Raw genomic sequence first — 7,545 nt, forward strand, 5'->3', positions numbered from 1 at the left:
CATGGTGGTCACCATCCCAGGTCTGCTCCAGGCCAGGTAGCTGGCTCAGTTTTGCTCTGGATTAGGTCATTGGCTCAGTCCTGCTCCTGTGGAGTTCACTGCCTCAGGCCTGCACTTAACATGGTGTTGTGTTGTTTTTTTGAACATGGGTAATCTTTAAGCAACTGTACCTGAAGGTGGAAATCTGGCATGGATGAGAATTTCCCCATGGCTGTATAGATAGATTTCCTCTGCCCTAGTCTTCACCAGCCTGAGTAATCAGTCTATTCTATCTCTGAGACCTTGAGACCATTTGGAACCAAGTTTCATATAATTCTTAGAAATTGTGGCTGGATATTCAGGTGAGGGTCCAATGACCCCCTCCTACTTCCTTCTGTGGGGAATGCCAATAGTCAAGGGGTCCACAGTGCCCATACCCTGCAAGCAGACACAGCTGAGTCCTGAGGATGGCTGCTGTTATGCTCAGAGGATAGGACTGTGAAGCAAGTGTGCTGTCCTAATGAAGCCAGCTCCCCACCTACAAATATATTATTACATGTATGGTCATGCCTCTGCATGCCAGTTGACAAAGCCGGGTCTTTTCTAGCTGCTATAAGGAGCAAACAGAACTGGGAGAAGGAAAATCCACAGAGCAGAATGTGCTTGTAGTTGAAGAGAAAAGAATGGCAAGTGAAAGCACTTGCCTGATGACTATGGGGCTTCCTCTTGGAGTAATGAAATAAATGCCTTGAAACCAGAAAGAGGCAATGACAGCAAAACACCATTTGTATTAAATGCCACTGAATTCCACACTTTAAAATGGTTAATGGATAATTTTATGGCACGTAAATTTTCCCCTTTTTAAAAATGTAATATAAGAAAGAAAAATACTCTAGCTAGGCATGGCAGCACATCCTTACAACCTCAGGACCTGGGAAGTTGAGGCAAGACAATAGGGAGTTTAAGACTACCCTTAGCTATGTAGTGTGTTCAAGATCAGCCTAAGATATGAGTGTCTGTCTCAAAAAAGCAAGAGCAGAGGTAGTTGGGAAGCTTCAAAGACTTCAAGCATTTTTAAACCATAAAGAAATTATACATTAGGATCAACCTGTTTACTTTTCCATAAGGATAATTAAAAGCAACTTACCATATCCTAATTCCAAACCACACATTCTATGACTGTTATTGATCATAAAACTTACCATTGACATTAAAGTTATATATGTACTACAAGATTTATACATAATTTTAGATACATCAAAATAAAGTTATTTGTGCCCCAATTAAGGCCAGGCCAATAAAATAGCTCAGTGAACAAAGATGCCTACTTCCAAATCTGAATCCTGAATTGGATCCCTGTACCCATATGATAGAAAGAATGAACAGACTCCTGCAAGTTGTCCTCTGACTTCCAAACATGTGTAGTTGGGATTCATGAGTTCACATATACATACATACATACTTGCATGCATGATTGCAGAAACATATATATATATATATATATATGCATACACACACTAAGCAAACAAACATAAAAATAATCAAATAAAAACACAACCCCAAATAAAGTCAGACATTTCTTAAATGAGACAGGATGAGATCTCTTCTTGGCCTCTGAGATTTCCTTTAAAAGTTTTAAGCCTCAGTCATTGGTGTTATGCTTTGGAATCCACAGAGCTAACTGTGCATAAGCAAGCTCTTAACTTCCAGAATATTCAATCTAGTAGAGAAGAAAGAAACTATACCACACCTACAAAGGAAAGACAAAAAGGAATTGCAAATCTGTCTCTAAAAAAAAATGGTGAAGCTGGATCCCCTGGAGCCCTGGGGGGCAAGTGATAAAAGAGGGAGCATTCAGGGAGTTCTAGAAAAGGAAGCAATAGTGGCATGTGTGCCTTGTTGGCATGGAGACCATGCTTGGGACTACAAGCCTGAATATCTATCATACCCAGTGAAATTGTGCCTATTCATAGATAATCTATAACCATTAATTTACTAAACCAGCATGATCCCTAACAGTGATCTATAAACATTAGTTCTTCTACTGACAGATAAGTTTAGTCTTTACCCATCATCTGGTAAACTTCCATTTGCAACAGATGGAGAACAGTACAGAAAATCACAACAGATCCAAAAGCAGAGCCCAGTCACAATATACGAAACACTCCCACACCTATTATTCAGGACAATTGCAGAAGAGGGAACAACAAAAAGATTGCAAGAGTCAGGGGATCAGAGAATTTGCCATGAGATGGATCTCCCAGTTATACAAACAAAAATAAAAGTTATGCACATGAAGTCTCAGTATCATGACTGACAAATATGAGCTGAACAAAGATGAATGGTGCCAATGAACATCCCAAAGCAGACAGAGAGAAGCACACCACAAGGCCTCAGCTGTTCACAGACAACTGAGGAAAACAGGAAGAAGGAGAGTCTCTTTTCCATTGGGAAGAGCACATCAATTGGTTTTCAATGCCAAATGCTGTTCAGTCTTAGATAGTTAGTCCTGAATACATAATACAATATTATATGGACTGAACAGTTTAGATTTAGGAATGAATATGTCTATAAATAAACATATATTTATGCTTTGGTGGTTTTAAACAAAACGGACCCCAAAGGAGTGGCAATATAAGGAGGTGTGCTCTTGTTGGAGTAGGTGTGGTTTTGTTGGAGGAAGTATGTCACTGTCTGGGAGGGCTTTGAGATCTATTTCCTCAAGTTTCACTCTGTGACTGTCAGTTGACTTTCTGCTACCTGCAAGATGTAGCAGTCTCAGCTCTAGCATGGCATCTGTCTGCTTGCTGCTGCCATGCTCACTGTCAGGATGAAAATGGACTGAACCTTTGAAATGTAAGCAACTCACCCAGTTAAATGTTTTCTTTGTAAGAGTTCCCACAGTCATGGTGTCTCTTCACAGCAATAAAAACCCTTACTAATACACATGTACCAATGTGGGGAAAGGACATGTATTTGAAGGAAAGCAGGAAAAGGTATATGGAGAGTTTGGAAGGAAGAAAGGGAAAGTAGAAACATTGTATTTAATTAATAATTTCAAATAAACTCTCCAGTGAGTATAAGCATTGACTTTCTACATGTGGACATAATAGGGGTGTAGATTCATCAATCACTCAACGGAAGAGCTCAATTGCTAATGTCCTTGTATTAAAGGCAGCACTAATGTTCCCAGTATAAACTTTACATGTTGACTGTAACTCACTGGCAACAGTAACTGTCTCAACCTGAGGCATGTTGTAGTCTTGAAATATGTTTTTATTTGCTTCTCAGTATGCAGTATTAACATTTCTGTTATGAACAGACAGCATTGTATTTGAGTAACTCATCTGAAACCAAGACACTGTGAAAGTCTCATTGAGGTCTGACTGACAACTACCAACTATTTCATTTGGAAAACTGTCTAATGATGTGTTACTAATGGACCCAGACATGGATTCAGAGAAACAAGACCTTGTTTCTCAGTCACTAAGAAAGTGTGCTAATTCTTTTTAATTTAGCCAAAATAAGGTTGTAGATTCTTACATCATAAGAATAATTTGAAAGATCTAGTCTAAAGGTCCCTAGTCATCAGCTCAAGATTCACATAAAGATACCAAGGCAAATGATAAGGTTGCCAATTTCAGCTCATCTCTTCTTTCCTATGGTAGTTTACATTTTCACTGAGGTGTGAAGCGCTGTAGTAATTATGTCCATCCATGCGTGTGTGCAGCATATATTCATCCATTTGTTTCATACTTACAACAACCATTTGCAACATTACAGCATGACAGATACTAAGACAAGCCAAAAAATACAAAGATGAAAAAGACATGAATTCTCTGCCCTTAAGAAGCTCATAGCTCTTTGGCCTAGAGAGGTGGCTCAGTCATTAAAAGCACTGGTTACTTTTCTAGAGGTCCCAGGTTTGATTTTCAACAACCACCTGGCTGCTCACAAAGAACTGTAACTCCAATTCTAGGGAAGCCAATGCCCTATTCATCACCAGCCACATGAGGAGTGCACAGACATACTCCCAGGCAAAAATATTCATATACATAAAAAATAAAATAAATTTAAAGTAAATTTTCAAATAATTTTAATGAAACTCAATTTTATCAGGAAAACAGTTTAGTATAGTGAACACAGGACTGTGTGTGATAAAGGAACAATTATCTCATAAGAATTCCCACAGATTAGACCTCTGCATTTGTTATAGAACAAGTGAGCATCCCGTAGATGGAGGAGGGAGGATTAAGAGAGAGAATTCCAGCCATGGATGCATGTCTGTGCCCAGCTGTAGAAGCACAGAAAAACATTGTGTACCCAAGTTCAGAGGATTCAGAGATACAGAGTACACAGGCAGATGAGGCATCAAATGGGTGGACTTGAAACCCTGAAATGCAGAGCCCCAAAGCCTTGCAAGGGCCAGCTGTTTTGTCCTAGAAGCAATTGGGGTGGCCAGCACAAGGTTTTCATATAAAACTGACCATTCTGTCTTGTGGGGGTTGTCATTCAGAATCTGGTATCAACACCTTTTAACACAGGGTTCAGTGGATTTGTTGCTATTTAAAAGATGAGATGAGACTGTGTTTTAAAATATATCTCTGAAACACTGTGGAGAATGGACTGGAAGTGGAAGAACTGAAAAGCGAAGCAGCTAAGAAAATAAAATCTTAAACAGGACCTGGTGCTGGCTAGCACAAGAAGGAGGGCAGAGGGAGGTAAGTCCAGTGTCTGCTGAGGAAACAAGTGACAGCCTTTGCTTACTATTCATAGGGAAACTCAGCCTCCCCAAAGGATGAGAAGTGCCACCTAGATATCTAGCACAGACCAGGGCTTAAGTCTTTTCCACTGGTAATCTCTTTTCACACATAAAATTTTTATGCATCTCATATAAATATCAATAGATATATAAAATAGCTATACAGATCAAATATTTGCTGATAATAAGCAATTCGGTATACATGTAATTTAAGTGCTTATTAAAGAAAGAGCATTTTTGAAAAATAACAGGAAGGACGTGCTTTTTGTTTTTACATTAAGAATTACATTTTCACTGAATGTTTGATACTAACAGATGCAGAGTACTATCAACATTTTTCTGAGTTGTTAGCATTTTGATCTTACATCCATCAATGCTTAGCACACAACAGCCTGAACCTGTTGAATAGCCTTCTCCGTTTTCAAGTCCCACTCAAAGTTAGAAGTTCTACGTCACTTGGTTATATGGGCCAGGGTAACACACCCTAGTGAGAAATGTGCTGTCTCTAAAATCCAAATAAACCCACTAAATTAATTATTGAAGGATTTTAAGGTTCTACCTTAAAAATCTTTGCTCAGGGTTCAAAGCAGATGCTACAATAGGTGGAGGAATTAAACTCTGAGGGCTGTAGAAAAAGAATCTCCTTACAACACATTCATTGTAATCAATCATGTGCTCTTTACTGTACTCTATTGTTCTGTTTCTATTCTAATAATCCTGACCTGTTTGACCTGTTTCTAATTTCTTCTAGTTTCTTCTTCCTAGTATAGTCTCTCAAAGGCTCCCTTCCCCTAGAGGCTTGAACCAAATGAAGGAGTTACAAGAATAGCTCTCATTGGTCAGAAACATATTCCTAGGCTAAGCAATAAAGGCAGAGCTATTGCCATGGCAACATAAGGTCCCAAGGCCATAGGAGCAAAACTGCAAAGAGACACATGGGTGCACAGTACCCAATGACAACTTTGAGACACAGATCTATTGTAGTAGACTGGCAAGTGAAGAATTGGCATACTTTCCTTAGTAACCTTGTTTGGATATCAGCAGCTCTGATCTTGTACGTAACTGTAAGGTTTCAAACTTATGCTCTATTACAAAATGCCTTTACTCTAGTTTGAATTTGCTCTAAGGTAAAAGAAAGCTAATTGTGTGTAGTTAGTCTGAGAAAAAGAACAAGTAGACTTTTAAAGTCTGCAGACCTTGTGGGACAACTAGATCCTGTTATGCAGCATGCCCCAGTACATATTCATATATCAGAACTATATAGCTGAGTGAAAAGTCATATTCTGACCACCCACAGACATATGTGTCCAGTAATTGAGTAATATGATGCCAGGATTTGGGGAATGAATCCCACCATAGAAAGAGAAGTGATATGGCTTCACAGGGAGTTTACAATAAGGCCCCAGCAACTATTCATTAAGCAAATACTCCCACTGCCCTATGTGTGGTCCTTCATTGGAATGTGTGATATGGTGGCTGGTTAGCTTCATGATTTCAGCAGTTGCACCACAGACTGTGACCAGCAGGCAAATTTAGCTCAGATTCTCAGGTGTCCGCCCTTGCCGCAACTCTGAGACTGCCATTTAAGACCCAAAGCTTAGGTGGGTATAGCCATGTTGATTTTTTTTTCTTATCTACAGGTTTTTTATTTTAAATCTTGTAATGACAAAAATAGGCGAATTCCTGTATCTGGATGCTGCCTCTTGCTGCCTGCTGACCAGCTCTGGGTGCTGGCTGTGAGAGGCATAGCCACTCAGACTTTTCTGTCTCCTGCCTTCCCTGGTTCTGCTGCGGGGTTCGGGCCAGACTCACTCAGCTGGCTACAGGGCCTGTGCATGTGCCGCCACTATCTCAGTGGTAGGTAGTCCAAGCATTGTTGTCCTACACACCCTGAGTTCCCTTCTCCCCACTCTCTAAGCAGCAGCAGAGGCAGCATTACTCACCAACAGCTAATTTAGGGCCACACTTTGGTCTCCCCGCATCTGGAGCAGACAGAAGGCCACCATTGCAGGGCGGGAATATAATATTTACAAACTAAAAATCTCTGTATTTTTTCTGCTCCATTTAAGCTCCTCAAGTTATCAAAATACATCCAAGCAACTGTACGACAGTTGAATACTATTTCCTTTTCCCATATTTACAATTATTATTTATAAAATTTACTCCCAATTTTTTGCCCCACCATTTTCTTTCCTTTTTATTTTATTATCTATTATTATTTACTTCCAAACACTCATTACTCACCTCTATTTTGTGGTGTAATTTTTCTCATGAAGGGTCCCTTATGTACTCCCCTGTACACTGGCCATATTTCTGTGCATTTTGGGTTCACCCGTTGCCTCACTTTGGATGCCATTTGTTGGAGACTAGCTTCAACAAAAATACCACTTACCGGGGTAGGGGCATAGGGATTAGCGGAATTAGTGAAAGGCATGAAGACATGAATAAAAATAATAAAACAGAAAACATAGAAGAGTACTGTGAGGAAGTTCTACCAAATACTGAAATCACCCACATTTAATTTCCAATTGCTTAAAATACCCCGGACCCCAAAAGGTAGGAGTAAGATTTTTAAGAAAGAAATACTTCATTAACATGATACAAGGAAAAGAACAGACCAGTTGAAGTTTGTGGGCTACATTCATAGTTAAACATTCTGTTGCTAGAACAAAACAAGTCACTCTCACACCCTAGACCTAAACATTCTGTAGGCAAACCACTCCCTGGGTGGAATCCATTGTTATCTCCTTAAAGGAGTAGGAACTTAGTTGGATCCTTTAGACTTAGAAGTAGAAACATACCTA

This window comes from Chionomys nivalis, chromosome 12, assembly GCF_950005125.1.
Source record: "Chionomys nivalis chromosome 12, mChiNiv1.1, whole genome shotgun sequence".
Taxonomy (NCBI): domain Eukaryota; kingdom Metazoa; phylum Chordata; class Mammalia; order Rodentia; family Cricetidae; genus Chionomys; species Chionomys nivalis.